General features: G+C 40.7%; 1 protein-coding gene across 1 annotated transcript in view; it reads left to right on the top strand.

The window, feature by feature from the left end:
* Positions 1-3,531: 3,531 nt before the first annotated feature.
* Zhx3 (zinc fingers and homeoboxes 3) overlaps positions 3,532-15,958 on the top strand; it is a 130,223-nt gene continuing 117,796 nt past the window's right edge. The window contains exon 1 of the mRNA XM_026383148.2: positions 3,532-3,608. The gene's annotated coding sequence lies outside the window, so the exon portion shown is untranslated. The remainder of the gene's footprint in view (positions 3,609-15,958) is intronic.

The raw sequence follows: 15,958 nt of genomic DNA, 5'->3' as shown, positions 1-15,958 counted from the left end.
AGGAGTGGCGGCAAAGCGGGAACTTTGGCACTTTGCTGACCTAGGTAATCCTGGCTTTTCTTCCAGCTCGTTCTGTGACCTGAGGCGAATTCTTTTCCCGGTGTGAGCCCGTTTTCTGCTTTGTCAAAGCGAAAAGTCACCTTGCAGGATTTTCGAGATTATAAGAAATGACTGTGAGATGCCGGGTTGGCCTGGTGCTCAAATTTCCTGTCCTAGGGCAGCTTTCCCTGAACCCCCTACACCTTCAGTTTAGACAGGATCCTACAGTCATATGCTTATATAGCCCACAGTTGCAATTTAGTATTGGCTTGAATGACTATTTGATTAATGTGAGGTGTTTTCTGTGTGTGTGTGTGTGTGTGTGTGTGTGTGTGTGTGTGTGTGTGTGTGTTGCTGGGGCCAGCGCTCTGTCACTGGTCTTCACCCTTGAATGTCTGCCTTTCTATTTAAATTTGAAATTCATGATATATTTAAATTTGAAATTCATGAGAGCACGTCACGTTCATACTTACACCCCAACGCTCAGTACAGTTCCTGACTTACAACAGGCAACTCCTAATCCTTCTTTCCATTCATTCCATACATGTGGACAGTAGGCTCAATACCGCCACTGACCAGCAGAGGGCAGACAGTGACCGGCCTTCTCAGCAGCTGAGCTCCCTTTCCACTTACAGGAGTCGCGGGGTGGACAGGTGAGTCCAGGTGAGTGCCCAGGTAGGCTCAGGACCAGAAGATCTGCCAGGTCTTGTGCCACCGGCGAGACCAGAGCCAGGAAACGGCTTTTCCCTTGGCATCTGTAGTTCGTGAGCTTGTCTGGATCAAAGACCTCTAGGACAACCTGTGCATATGTATGACCCTTGCAAAGAAGATGCTCTGAAAAGTATCAGGGAAGGACTTTAAAGAGCAAGGGAACTGAGGAAAAGACTTAGAGGGGGTGGGCCTGCAATGGCAAAAATCCAGGTGTAGAAAAGTACTGGGCAGTGAGAAGTGGAGGGCTGCTGCCACTATTCTGTGACATAAGGTGACAGTACTTCTTATTTGAAAGTTGTTTTCATTTTATTATTAGTCCTGAACCCAGGTAGTGTCTTGCTGCTATCACAGAAGAGCCTTGTTGGGATAGAGCAACCTTAAGGTAGCCAGGGGGTCAGTGTCATGCCATAAACATGTCCCTGGCAGCATTATTTATAGAATCATTATATATGACAGAAAAACCTTGATGCATCAGGAATTTCTCAAAGAAATCTGAGAAGGAAAGTGGGAGAGTTTATTGGTTGGGGCTACGGATGCTAAGCTACCTTTGTTTGTTTGTTTGTTAATCTACCTTTTTTGAAGCTCTGTTTCATCTGCAAAATGGTATAAAAGTTACCATGCCAAATTTTACTGTGAGGATTTACAAGGTGAACTAAATCAATGGTTTTCAATCTTGACTGCAGTTGGAATCACTGTACCCTTGACAAAGAAGGATGCCCTGGCTACTGGGATTTTAAAAACTCCCAAGGTGGTTGTATGTGTAGCCAAATCTGACAACTGAACTAAATAAAATGCTGAACATAGTACAGGACACAGTAGTCATTCAGTAATGTTTATCATGTTTAAAAGAAAATCTTTTAGAGACAGGGTTTCACTATGTTCCCAGTCTGGCCTGGAACTCCTGGGTTCAAGTGATCTTCCTACATCAGCCTCCCAAGTAGCTGGGACTACAGGCCACACCACCACTTTAGGGTTATTTCCCCTTTTCTTTTTCAGTACTGGGTATTGAACTCAGGGATGCTCTGCCACTGAACTATACCCCCAGCCCTTTTAAAATTTTATTTTGAGACAGAGTCTTGCTAAATTGCCCAGGTTGACCTTGAGCTTGCAATCCTTCTGTCTCAGCCTTCCCAGTAGCTGGGAGTACAGGCTGCCCCACCACACCTGTTTTCTCTCATTTTTAAAGATGGAGCACAAATTGTTTCCATTGTTCTTTGTTAAGGGAAAAAAAAATTGATATAAAGGTTGTTGCAGAAATTGGCTTTCCGACAGGCTTGTTTTCGGAACTGTGAATCATCTGGGATTTGGTAATTATGGAGGGAGGGTGAAGGGTGCAGAGAGGCAGCCTCTGGTAGTACGACTTGTCCTAACGCGCAGCTGAGCTGAAGGAGAGAGTGACTGTCTTGCTCTAGTTTGCAGTTTATATCACCATCTCTGCACCTGTATCATGGATGCTGCGTTTGTTCATTTCTGAGGTTAAGGGTGGAGAACATTTTCCCCTTTCCCTGGGTTCATGCACTAGGTTGGCCTGTATCACCAATGGTTGCTGGTTTCTTATTGATCCTAGAGCAGAGGTGGCAGGTCCTTGTTTATGGAATTTGGTGGCCTGTCCACTTGGTTCATTCACAGATCCAGTGATTACTTACTGTGCCCTGCTACTGTTTTTTTCTGGATGACCCTGGCATGAGGTGAGTGGACCCTCTCACCCAGGCCTGCAGCTGTGATCATGTGTCATGAGCATTAAGACTGGCTGCCAGGAGTGCTCCTCAGCCCCTCCTGGTGGCCTCATTAAAGGTGGGAATAGATAATGGGAATGTGGGTTGGCTCTGTCTCCTTAGCATGCAGGCTAGGGGGTTGGGGGATATTCAACTAGTATTGGGCTAGGATTGCCAGATTTAGCAAATGAAAATAAAGAACACCAGTTAAATTTGAATTTCAGATACATGACAAATGTCTTTCAGTATAAGTATGTCCCATGCAATATCTGGGACATCTTGATGTTAACAAATTGTGATTCATTATTCATCTGAAATTCTATTTTTTACGTGTTAAAATGGGCAACCCTATATCTAGTCAAACAGCCAACTCTCCAGCACATGGAACTTGCTGCTGGCAATAGCTTCTTGTCCAGTGTCACCACATTCTGTTTCTGTCATTGGCCAGCTCCAGAACTATACGTGGCTCCCAGCTGCTTCCACAGTGCAGCTGGGACTCTGTGACTGCTGTGCTGGGCCTTACTTCTTTCTGCCAGCTCAGCTGACCTGCTTGGACCCTTTCCCCCTTCTTCTCCTTGTCCATGTTTTCCCTACTTGGCATGTCTCCTGTCTACTCCCAGGAGAAATGACTAATGCTGACTGAGCACCTACTGGGTGCAGGCACATGCTGAATTCTTTAGCTGCCTTGTCTCATTGGATTCTCACCACAGAGGGGGGATGGTAATTATCCCATTTTACAATTGTAAAAACAGATCCTCTAAAAGAAGTGATTTATTTTATTTTATTTTTTTGCAGTGCTGGGGATCAAACACAGGCCTCACGAATGATAGGCAGGTGCTCTACCACTGAGCTGCAGTCCTAACCTTGATAATTCTTTAAGTGTGGTCCCTGGACCAACAGCAGTAGGAGCACCTGGGTGGGGCCTGGTTAGGAATATAAATTCTCAGGCCCCACTTTCTCGGAATCAGAAACTTGGGGGTGTGGCCAGCAGTCTCTTATTAAAAGTCGTCTCCATTCCTTCCCCATGCACCCTCTGGTGTTTCTGATGCTCACTGTAGTCTGAGAACTGCTGCTCTCAGAGATAAAGGAAGAGATAAAGTCTCCCACTGGAACAGAGGAATAGAGTGTGGTACAGACAACCAGGTAGGTGGTTTATGATTTTACTGATACCATGTCTGCCCCTGGGTCCCCTGTTCAAAAGAGTCTGGCCCTGGGCTTCTGGCCTGTTTGCTTTTGCTATACTAGTGAGGTCACCGAGGTCTTCTTCTCCTACAGTGACCTGCCCTCCAGCCAGGACCTCCTGGCTCTCTTCTTAGTCTCCTGCCCTCTAGCCAGGAGATGTGCTTTTAGGGACCGGCCCTGATGTGATCAGGGATCTCCTAGCTGGAGGGCAGGAGTCCTCTGTTGCCATCCCCCATACCTGCCAAAGAAGCCTTTTGTGCTGGGAGAGAACTTATCCTGGTCAGATGTGATCAGGTATCTCCTGGCTAGAGGGCAGGAGACTTCTGTTGCCATCCCCCATTCGTGCTCAAGAAGCCTGGTCAGATTGCCTGGCAGTGTGGGCTTGGGCTGGGCAGTTCCAGGCTCTAAAAGACTGTTCCCACCCTTCCCAGAAAGATATCAGATTGCTGAGTCTTTTTGGAACTTGTTTGTGATTTGTAGTCTAGAAAGGAATAATGAAAGATCATTAACCAGTATATAAAGTAGAGCTTTCTGGGTCCTAAAAATTCCTTTGGGACTTAACCATGTGCCCCATGGATTGACCCTCAGCAAGGGGACTTCCTATTATTGTTTACCTTCTTTCCATCACCCCCACATGTCTCATTATGCTTCACAACTCAAAGAGGGTCTAGCATGATGCTTTCCACTTAAATAGGTGTTCAAAAATGTTGTTTAGGGAAGATCCATTTATGCTGAGCTGGGAGACCAGACCTGTATAAATAGGGTATGCATAGGAGAGGAATAAGCAGGATCAATAGGTAGAAGTGGTGAGTGAAGGCATGGTGCTGGAAAGAGAAAGTAAATACAGAGATAGATCACCTTGAATGTGGGCACTACCTTGGCCATTGGGCAAAACCATGGACAAGAATAAACGCTTTGGGAGCAGAGTGTAAATTGCATGATTGAATGGTATCATATCCTTCATGCAGCATTGCATTTTCCAAAAGGCACAACTATCTTTCCAAAAATACTTCTAGGCACCTTTAATTTTTTTTTCCAAAGTCTTCTCTTAACTCTTAGTTAAATCATTCTGAAATTCCTGCCCTATTAATGTCCTTTTCCAACCCAATGTTGCCAGATCTCATCTGTCAATGCTTTGTGCAATTTTAGCTGTTCTTTGGTGTCACTTTCATTAGCTTCATAAAATTCTACCTCTTTGGCAAGATTTGCAGTTTTATTTTACATTCTACTTGCATTGTATAATTAGAGGTCAAAGCCATCTGACAGCAGGATGCTATTAAAACCAAAGTCAATTCCTATAACTTTTCTGCTCAAGACCCTCCAGTGGCTCCCAAGCACCCCGCCTCATAGCCCCCACTTCTCGTCCTTCTCTCCCACTGTGCTCCCCTCTTTTGCTCTGCAGCCACGCTCACCTGCCTCCTCTATACTGGTGCTTCCTCTCTCCAGGATGCTCTTTCCCCAGATACCCTTGTGGCTGGCTCCTCACCAACCTTCCCATGAAGTCTACCCGGTGCTCCCAGCCACCTTGCCCTGCCCTCGTCCTTTCCAGCAGTACACAGCGCCTCCTCACTTGCTGTCTTGACGATGTCTTGGTGTGTCTGTCTCTCTCCACAAGAATGCAGGCCCATGAGGACCAGATGCTTGATCTGTCTTCACTGATCTATCCCAAGACCTGTGTCTGGCACATAATAAGTCTCCAGTAAAGATTAGGCAGTGGATTGCCACATCTTGGATGACCTGTTCTCCACATTGAAATCTCTGTCCCTTGTTGCTGCCACCGGCCTCTTTCTCCAGGACTCTAGACCCTGCTCTAGGGGAATAGGATTTGTTGTCCCATGTTTGTCTGACTCAGAAGGGCCTTCCTAGGATGCCAGTGTTGTGGCCTTGTTGTATCCTTACCAAGTCACCAGCATTGTGTGCATGAAATACTAAATTCTAGCCTTTTTTTTTTTTTAAGGCAAGAGAGTTACAGAGGAAGGAGTAAGGATGAGAGAGACAATGAGAGAAGCAACAGTCAGAGAGGATGAGTGGGGAGAAAATACAGCCACTGGGGTCCCCACCCTGTCAGCTTTCTAAGCCACGCAGAGCAGCAGCCAGCAGCAAGCCAGGGCTGTGCTCCACATATCCTGAGCCGCAAGCCACGTGGCAGAAGCAGGCCCGTTGAGTCATGGGACGCTCAGCAACACAGCTTTGTAGAGTTTGGTGTGTAGAGTATTTTTGTTTTTTACAGTCCAGCTGTCTGTGTAATGACTTCCTTCCCGTGGCCTTGTTCACTGAGGTGTCCCTGAGTGACCAGCTGAGTCACCACATTCCATGCTGCTTAAGACACTGGCCCAAGCACCAAGGACCAGTTTCTTCATTAGGTGGGACCCTAGAAGGCTGCCGAAGTGTGCTCAGGAAGACTGAAGGCAGTACCTGTACCCCTCCCCAAAAACATGATGTTAAAGAACAAGTAAAAATAGACAAGAAATTCCATCAGTTACGTCACCAGGCAATGGCCACAGTCCTGTGCCACAGCCTGAAGAATTATCTGTCAGCAACCATGAAGTCAATACCAAGTTGAAATGAGGGAAGAACACCAGCAACCAAGGCCCATCCTGTCTTGTCTTTTTGCAGAATGAATTTGAGTTTCCAGAAAACCAAATGAAGAGACTGAGAACTCTCAGGTCCAGTTGGTGAGAATATCAATTTGCTTTGCTCCTGTGTAAAATAAGCAGGTAGCTCTTAGTAAAATCCAGTATGCAGTAGGGTGCAGTGGTGTACACCTATAATCCCAGCAGCTCTGGAGGCTGAGGCAGGAAGATGGCAAGTTCAAAGCCAGCCTCAGCAACAGTGAGGTGCTAAGCAATTCAGTGAGACCCTGTCTCTAAATAAAATACAAAATAGGGCTGGGGATGTGGCTCAGTGGTCGAGTGCCCCTGAGTTCAATCCCCCCTCCCAAAAAAAACCCCAAAATAACTAAGTATGCACAGGGTTCAGAGTGGATGGTTGCACTCCTGGGGTATTTACCTGAGGAAGTTTGCCTGCGTGCTTAAGAAGACAAGCAGGAGGTCATTTATTATAGTGTTTTTTTGTGGCTACGGGAACTGCAGGCTAAGGAAACCTAGGGTATGAGTTAGTAAAACATCATGGGCGTATATTTTGGAATTCTTCATAGTAGTGTGAAGCCATGAATTAGATGTACTTACAACACAAGTATTAATTGGGGAAAATAGTAAGAGAGATTAACTAATTTTCCAGCTTTATTGACGTATAATTGATGTAAATAAACCACACATATTTTTCCATTTTTTAAAATATTTTTAGTTGTAGTTGGACACAATGCCTTTATTTTATTAGTTTAGTTTTATGTGGTGCTGAGGATTGAACTCAGCACCTCGCATGTGCCAGATGAGTGCTCTACCACAGAGCCACAACCTAGCCCCAATATTTTTCCATATTTTTATTTTTTAGTTGTAGGTGGACACAATACCTTTATTTTATTTTTGTGTTGCTGAAGATTGAACCTAGTGGCCCATGCATGCTAAGCAAGCGCTCTACCTCTGAGCCACAACCCCAGCCCTATTTTTCCATATTTTTACTGGTGCATCACAATTGTACACAATAGTGGGATTTGTTGTTACATATTCATACATGCACATAATACAAGGATATAATTTGGCTAATATCATTCCTCAGTATTTTCCCTTTCCTTTCTTTCCTCCTACCCCTGGTTCCCTTTCCTCTCCGCTGATTTCTCTCCAATTTTCATTAGAGCCCCACCATCTTTTTTTCCTTTTTCCTAACTTTCACATACAAGAGAAAACATCACCATTCACCTTCAGAGTTTGGCTTATTTCACTTAACATAATGTTTTCAATTTCTATCCATTTTCCTAACATAATTTTATTCATCTTTGTGACTGATTAAAACGCCATTGTATATGTATATATTCCACATTTTTTTAAGGCTGGTTCCATAGTTTCATTCTTGTGAATTGTGCTGCTATAAATGTGGTAATTCACACATATTTAAAGTATACAACCTGAGTTTTGATATACATATGTACCTGTGAAACTTGCACCATGATTAAGATAATGAATATACCTATCATCCCCCCAAGTATGAAGTACATCTATAGGTATTAAAATGGACAGATGTTTAACACCTGTTAAAAATTTTAGTGGCATGCATACCATAATCCCACATGTACACAAATAAATAATGTTGAGAAACCCTGAAAAAAATCTGGAAAAATACATATAAAACCTAATTATATTTATTATTGGGAATCTTTCTGAAACTGCCTGGTCCTATTGGTATGTGTCTCCTGTCTATCTGGGCATGAGTTTTGCTAATGTCCCTTGTACCTCAGAACTTGCTTGTGTCTATTGTCCTGTGTGCCTGACTATATTGTCCTCTGTCTTCGAAATAGAGAGCTATATCCATAACTTCCTTGAGCTCATCCACCTCCAAAATCAATTTCTCCCTTTATCTTTCCAACTAGGAGATATTTCAGCATGGGGTAGTTTTCTGCAAATGGATACAAAATGGTAATTCCCCAACTTGTTATGATGAGATATTTTATTACCACTCTTCCTGTGTTCATAAGTAAAGGAGCGGTGGAAGATTAGGGGGACAGGAACATGTTTAATTTTGTCAGGTCATAAAGTATGTGTTCTTTCATGTCTGGCTTCTTTGGCTTCACAATTTTATTTTTCTTTTTTGTGGTGCTGGGAATTGAACCCAGGGCCTTGTGCATGTGAGGCAAGCACTCTACCAACTGAGATCTATCCCTAGCCCTGGCTTCACAATCGTTATAAGATTCTTCCATGTTGTTGTGTGCAGCTGAAATTCATTCACTTATGTTGGTGTACATAGCTTTCCCTTGACTGAATATACCACAAGTTATTCATCCTTTTGCTGAGCCTTTGGGTTATTTCTAAGTTGGGGCTATTATAAATAGTGCTATTATGAACATTCTTGTATATGTCTATATAAGTGTATGTGGCCATGCATTTCTCATGAGTATATATTTCAGAGTAGAATTTCTGGATTATGAGGTATGCCTATGCTTAACAATACAAAATATGACAAGCTGTTTTCCAAAATTATTACACATGTACACTCCTCTCAGCCATGCTTAAGAGCTTTCTTTATACATTCACCAACAGTTCTCACCAATAGATGATACTGTCAGGATTGGAACTTCTAGCTATCTGATGGGTCTGTAGTAGTTGCTTGATGTAATTCACTTACTGACTAATGAGACTAAGCTATTTATAGTTGTGGCTGTTTGGACTTGTGTGTGTGTCAAGAGCTTCTTATTGCCCATTTTTCTATTGGTCCATTTTTAAATTATTATATGCAGATTATTTATATTATATATATATTCTGGATGTAAACCTTTTGATAGTTATTTGTATTGCAAATATTTCTCCTCTGTGGTTTTCCTCTTCACTGTCTTAATGATGGCTCCTAATGAACAGAACTGTTAATTGTGAAAATGTCCATTTTACAAACCTTTCTTATGGTTAGGACTTTTTCTGTCTTCAGGAAACATTCCCTACTTGGAGACCATGAAGATATTATTCTATGTTATCTTCTAAAGTTTTATTGCTTACTTTTCAGGTTTAAGTCCACCAGAAATTGGTTTTGTTGTTCATTGAATCAATGAAGTTAAATTGATACAGGATATCCTTTCTTCACATTTATTCAATAAACATTGAGTATCTTTTTGTGTCAGGCTGTGTGTGTATGTGTGTGTGTGTGTGTGTGTATATATATATATATATATATATATATATATATATATATATATTTTCACTTTAAGTGTTTAGGTCCATAATTCAAGAAAAGTTGTTTTTTGAATATGGTCTGAGATAAGAGTTCCAATGTCATTTTCCGCATGTGGATACTCAACTGGTTCAAAAAAGAATTTATTGAAAAGAGAATTTCTGTTTATTCAAAAGAGAATTTCTGTACACTGTTCTGCAATACTATCTTTGTCATTAATGGTTGGGGGTTCTGTCTTTTGTTCACTGTTTTTTTGGTTGTTGGTTTTTTTTTTTTTTTTTTTTGCCTGCCCTTGTACCAATATACTGTCTTAATAATTAGAGCTTTGTTATAAATTTTATTAGTTAATAGAGAAAACCTTCCCACTTTGTACAGTACTTTGATTGTTCTGTCTTCTATGGTTTCATACAAATATTATAGTAGAATCATCTTGGCAAGTTCTATATGAACGTCACCTAGGGTTGTTTTGATTGGAGAGAATGATAGCTTTAAAATATTGAGTCTTTCAATCTATTAACATAGTGTATGTCTCTATTATTTATTCTTTAATATCTATTAAAATGTTCCTGGTTTACTTCAGAGAGGTTTTGTCTTTGTCAGATCTGTTAGAGGTACCTAGATTTTTGTTGCTGTTAGTTTTTGCTATTTTGAAAAACACCCTTTAAAAAATCATTTTGTGGGGCTGGGGATGTGGCTCAAGTGGTAGCGCGCTCGCCTGGCATGCGTGCGGCCCGGGTTCGATCCTCAGCACCACATACAAACAAAGATGCTGTGTCCGCCGAGAACTAAAAAATAAATGTTAAAAAAATTCTCTCTCTCTCTCTCTCTCTCCTCTCTCACTCTCTCTTTTTAAAAAAAAATCATTTTGTGACTTTGCTGGAATATAGAAGTAAGGTTGATTTTGATGTATTGATTTTCTGTCAAACAATCTTGCTAAACTGACATTCCAATTTTTATCTAGGTTCATTTGTGGGTTTTTTTTCTCTCTATATAGTAATATCTACAAATGGCAGTTTTTGTCATTTCCAGTCCATTATGCTATTTTATTTCTTTATTTATTTTTCATACCAATCCAGACTCCTGTACGATGTGGAACAGAAAGTGATGATGATGGATTATTTTTGTCTCATTCTCAGTTTCAAGGGATAACTTTCATATCTCATCACTGAATGTGGCATTTCTCATTATTTGGGATATTTACTCCTTTTTAGTTTAAGAAGTTTCTTTTCCATTAATGGAAGTTGTATTTGGTCAAATGTTATATTTGTGTCTACTAAGGTGATCATATAATTTTTTTTCTATTTGTTAATGTAGTGAATTACTTTTTGGGTAATCTTAATGTTTGCTTTCCTGGAATAAATGCAATGCTGAACATGGTTTATTTTCATTTGTTGCATATATATTTATGAATGGCCCAGGTCTTGAAGTGTTCTATTTCATCCTGTTCTTGTCAGCTGCTTCACAAACTTGCTAACACTTGTTATTAGTTTTTTTAATTAAAAAAAATTTTAGTTGTAGATGGACACAACATATTTATTTATTTTCATGTGGTACTGAGTATCGAACCCAATGCCTTGCATGTGTGAGGCAAGTGCTCTACGGCTGAGCTATAGCCCCAACCCCTTGTTACAATTTTTTTTGTTTTTTTAGTTGTAGTTGGTCACAATACCTTCATTTTAATTATTTACTTTTATGTGGTACTGAGGATTGAACCCAGGGCCTCGCACATGCTAGGCAAGCGCTCTACCTCTGAGCCACAACCCTAGCCCCTTGTTACTAGTTCTTTAACAGTTTTTGAGCAGTTGCATTTGTTAAATGTTAAGCCAGTTTGTATGTTTGGGATAAGCCACACTTTCTCGTGTTTTGTTATTTATTTTATTTATTGCTGAATTTGTTTGTTAACATTTTGTTTAGGATTGTTACATTTATGGGCATAAGACATATTGGTCTGTGATATTTTTTCTTACCATGTTCTTGACAAGTTATAGAATCCAGATTACACTGACTTTATAAATGAGTTGAGAATTATTTCCTCTTTATTTTTTTTGAGAGAATTTGTATAAGATAGGTGTCATTTTTAATTTAAGTATTAGTTATAATGTTTCCATTTTATCTTTTTAACCTCTTAAAGTGTGTCCCTTATGAACATCAAATAGTTGAGTCTTGGTTTTTCCTTTGTTTAAATTCATCATGTCAATTTATTTTTCCTTTTTATTGGACTATTTAGTCCATTCACATTTACTGTCATTACAGAAATGAGTCCAATTTAAGTCTATAATCTTTCTACGTATTATCTATTTGTCCTTATCTGTTTTTCCCCTCAGTTTTTCTTTTTCTTCCTTCTTTTGGATCAGCTATTTCTCACCATTCCATTTTATCTTCTCCACTGGATTAATTGTTTTTCAGTAAAATATGCATAATATAAAATTCACTATATTTATTTATTTTTTAAGTACTGGGGATTGAACTCAGGAGTGCTGTACCACTGAGCTACATCCCAAGCCCTTTTTCACTTTTTATTTTGAAACAGGGTCCTGCTAAGTTCGAGAGGCTGGTCTCAAATTTGCAATCATCCTGCTTCAGCCTCCCAAGCCACTGAGATTACAGATAGGCATCACCATGCCCTGTTCATACTAACCATTTTTCAGTGTATGGTTCACTAGTGTTAAGTACACTTACATTGTTGTGCAACCAATCTCCAGAATGGTTTTCATCTTGCAAAACTGAAACTCTATACCCATTAAACAACAAATTCCCATTCTCCCTTCCCCTAAACCCTAGGGAAACTATCACTCATTTTCTAACTCTGGGAACTGGTCTATTCTAGGTACTTTATAGAAATGGAATTATACAATATTTGCTTCTTTTTTTTTTCTTTTCTTTTTTTTTTTTTTTTTTTGGTACCTGGGATTGAACTCAAGGGTACTTAACCACTGAGCCACTTCCCTGCCCCTTCTTGTATTTTGTTTAGAGACAGGGTCTCCCTGAGTTGCTTAGGGCCTTGCTAAGTTGCTGAGGCTGTCTTTGAACTTGCAATCCTCCTGTCTCAGCCTCCCGAGCCACCAAGATTATAGGCATTATTTGCTTTTTTTCTAACTGGCTTATTTAACTTAGCATAATGCCCTCAAAACTCATCTATGTTGTAGCATGTCAAAATTTCATTCCTTTTCAAGGCCACTGTTTTAGACAGCTTTTTTCTTGCTGTGACTAAAGGATCTGACCAGAACAATTTAGGAAGAAAAGTTTGAGGGCTCGCAGTTTCAGAGGTCTTAGTGCACAGAAGGCCGGCTCCATTCCTTGGGGCTCAAAGTGAGGCAGAACATCAGGGTGGAAGAGTGTGGTGGAAGGAATCGGCTCACGTGCTGATCAGGAAGCAGAGAGAGATCACCACTTGCCAAATACAAATATACCCCAAAGCCACGCCCCAATTCCCCACCTCCTCCAGCCACACCCTACCACTTCAGTTATCACTTGTTAATCCCAATCAGGAGATTAATTCACTGATTAGGTTAAGGCTATAACCCAATCATTTCTTCTCCAAAACTTCTTGCATTTTCTCACACATGAAGTTTTGGGGGACTCCTCACACCCAAACCATAACAGCCACCCAATACTGTGGTATGTATATACCATATTGTGTTTTCCACTTACCTCTCAATGGAAATTTGGGCCGTTTCCACCTTTTGGCCATAGTAAGCAGCACTGCTATGAATACAGGTATACAAGTGTCTCATTGAGATCCTGCTTTGGGTCTCGGAGAGGTGTACTTCTACTCCCACTTTATTGGCCAAAGCACATCACATGGCCCCCTCCTACTTCCAAGCTGTAAGGGAGTACAAATCCTATCATGTGCTACAAGAAACATATGGCAACCACCCCCATTTTTTTTCCCCACTTTTGACTGGGAAAAGGACAACTTACTGTTTTATTATAACCTAAAAAATGGGCTTCCCTTTTGTGCATAAATTAGAAACTCAATAATTATGCCCTGTGTCACTATCAAATATCTTCCAGAAATATTGCCACTAAGTGGAAACAGTGGTTTTATGAAGGACTTCTATTAAGATACCTCCTCAACCAGAAACAATTTCCCTTTTTCTGATGGTTATCCATTCCTTGAGCCAGAGTGTCCAGGTGAACTTTGTGACCTGTTAACTGGCCATGATTGATCTAGGGGGAGGGCACCTGACTCAAATTGGGTCAATTAGACCCTCTTTTTTGGAACTTTGGGATGAATGGTTGGGAAGCTTTAGACTGTCTCCTTGTAGTCGGAGTTGTACCATATAGTTGAGAAGAATTGAGAGATACGTTTCTATTGTGTTACCTGGATGCAGAGAAAACAGGCTTGCAGGGAGAGTTCCAGTGTCTCCTCTTGTTCTGCTTCCAACCCATACAGAAGCCTAGCTGGGTTTTTACCCTGGGCCTCTGAGACCCCTCCACCCAAAAAAGAAAAATCTAGAGTCTCCTTTTATTTTCCTTAAATTGGCCTAGTAGATTACTAGAATTTTCAGCCAGCATACTCCTAACAAATATGTGGTGGTGGTGGTGTGTTCTTTGCCTTTGGACACTGACACAAAATGTTTATAGGTATAGCCCATTCCAGTAAAATAAAAGTCAGGTTGTACTTATATTGCATCGACTATACTTCTGGCAGTTTCTTCCCGGCTTGAGAAAGCTCATGAGAATATGAATGTAAGTTACATTATTATAGGAATCACCTGTAATCTGCTTAACTTGATGTTTCAAAGAAAAATTTGTCTACTATGGTGAATATTATTTGGGAAATCCATTCATTCCAACACTGGTATTTCCTCTGTCTGGAGTCCCTTTCTCATTAACTCTTCAGATTCAGCCCCAAATCACCTCCTCTGGGGAACCTTCCCACACTCCTAAAAACTGTTAGATTTGCCCTTCATTCTGCTTCTCAAAGCAGTGGGCACAGCTATCTAGTGTGAAATACTTTTTTCAGAAGTATTTCTTTACATGTATGTGTCCCCCATAATACTGAGTTCTTCAGGGGTTAGAAGAGTGGGTTTATCTCTATTTCCCTCAGTGTGCCTTCATGGAAACAGGTGCTTTGAAAATTTTGTTAAATAATATTAAATTGAATCAACATATTGTATATATGCTCTCATTTGTTAAAATAAATATTTATTGAGTACCTGTTCTAGATGTCAGAGATGAGCAAAACAACACTTTGCCCTCAGGGACATCAGAGACAATACTCACATCATAAGGGAGTAGGAGAAAAAATAAAGCAGGGTGAAAGGACAGAGTGATGGGGGTTGGGACTTGATATTTTAGTAGTCTAGGAAAGTCTTTCTGGGGAAGTGACTTTTGAGTAGAAATCTGGAGTTAGGGCACATGTCTTCTGAAATCTGGGGGAAGAAATAACAAGGGCAAAGGTGCTGAGGTAATAGTGAGCCTCCATATTCTGAAAGGAGTAGGGAAGGAGGTTAGTGTGGCTGGTTGATGAATGGGAGAGCAGAACGGAAAGAGACACAGTGAAAGGAGTGGGGAAGGGTTAAGTGGGAGAAGTCAGATCACACAGGATCTTGGAGATCCTGGAATAAAGGATTTTGGCTTTTTCTTTGAATGATATGGGAAACCACTGGATACTTTGGTGGTGGGGGGGGAGAAATATGTTTTGACTCAGGTTTTAACAAGATCCCTCAGGCTGTCATGTTGAGAGCAAGGTAGAATCAGGGAGGACAGGTAGGAGACTGTTGCAACATTTCATGGAAGAGAAGAAAGAATTTGAAAGGTAGAGCTGACATCTTTGCTAATGGATTACATGTAGATGATAGCAAGAGAGAAGTCAAGGAAGACCACAATGGTTTTAGCCTGTTATTACAAGGCTAGAGTTGACTTAACTGAGGTAGAGAAGATGTGTAAGGAGCAAGTTTGAGTGTTTGGCTCTGGACATGTTAAAGTTTGACACATTGCTCATACGAATAGATTTGCTGGTTTTCTGGATCTGAAGTTCTAATGCAATCTCAATTTAAAATCAGACTTATTTATTGAACACTAAGATACTGTGTGGAAAGCTTTAATATGTCGTCATTTAATCTTTTCACTCATCCCATTGCTTAGTTACTAATATTGTCCTTCTACAGATGAGAGAGTAACACGTCTAAAGTCACTCAGCCAATTATTAACCAGCCAGATTAATGCAGAGCTGGGATTCCAACGGGGTATGTCAGACTGAAGGGTTCTGTTATTAAGCAAAGACTTCTAAAGGTGGGGACTAAATTTTTGAATATATTTTCCACAAACTTGGGTTTCATAATAAAAAAAAAAAAACATGCCTGGCACATGCGACAGGAGTTCAGAAAAGTGCCCAATGTCATGCTAGACACACAGGGTACTCAGGAGCTATGAAGAAAGTATAGCATTTTTGGAGCCAACGAACCTGACACTTGGAAGCCCAAGTATCTGAAGATTTAATAATGTTAAGGAAGCGGTGATCCTAAGTTTGTTTTGGCTATTACGACCTTTAAGACAAAGAAGATATTAAAAACTGCAGTGAAGCCTTG

This window comes from Urocitellus parryii, chromosome 6 (genome assembly GCF_045843805.1).
Source record: "Urocitellus parryii isolate mUroPar1 chromosome 6, mUroPar1.hap1, whole genome shotgun sequence".
In the NCBI taxonomy this organism is placed as follows: domain Eukaryota; kingdom Metazoa; phylum Chordata; class Mammalia; order Rodentia; family Sciuridae; genus Urocitellus; species Urocitellus parryii.
Note: the sequence above shows the minus strand (reverse complement) of the source record. Positions and strands in the feature narration are given on the sequence as shown.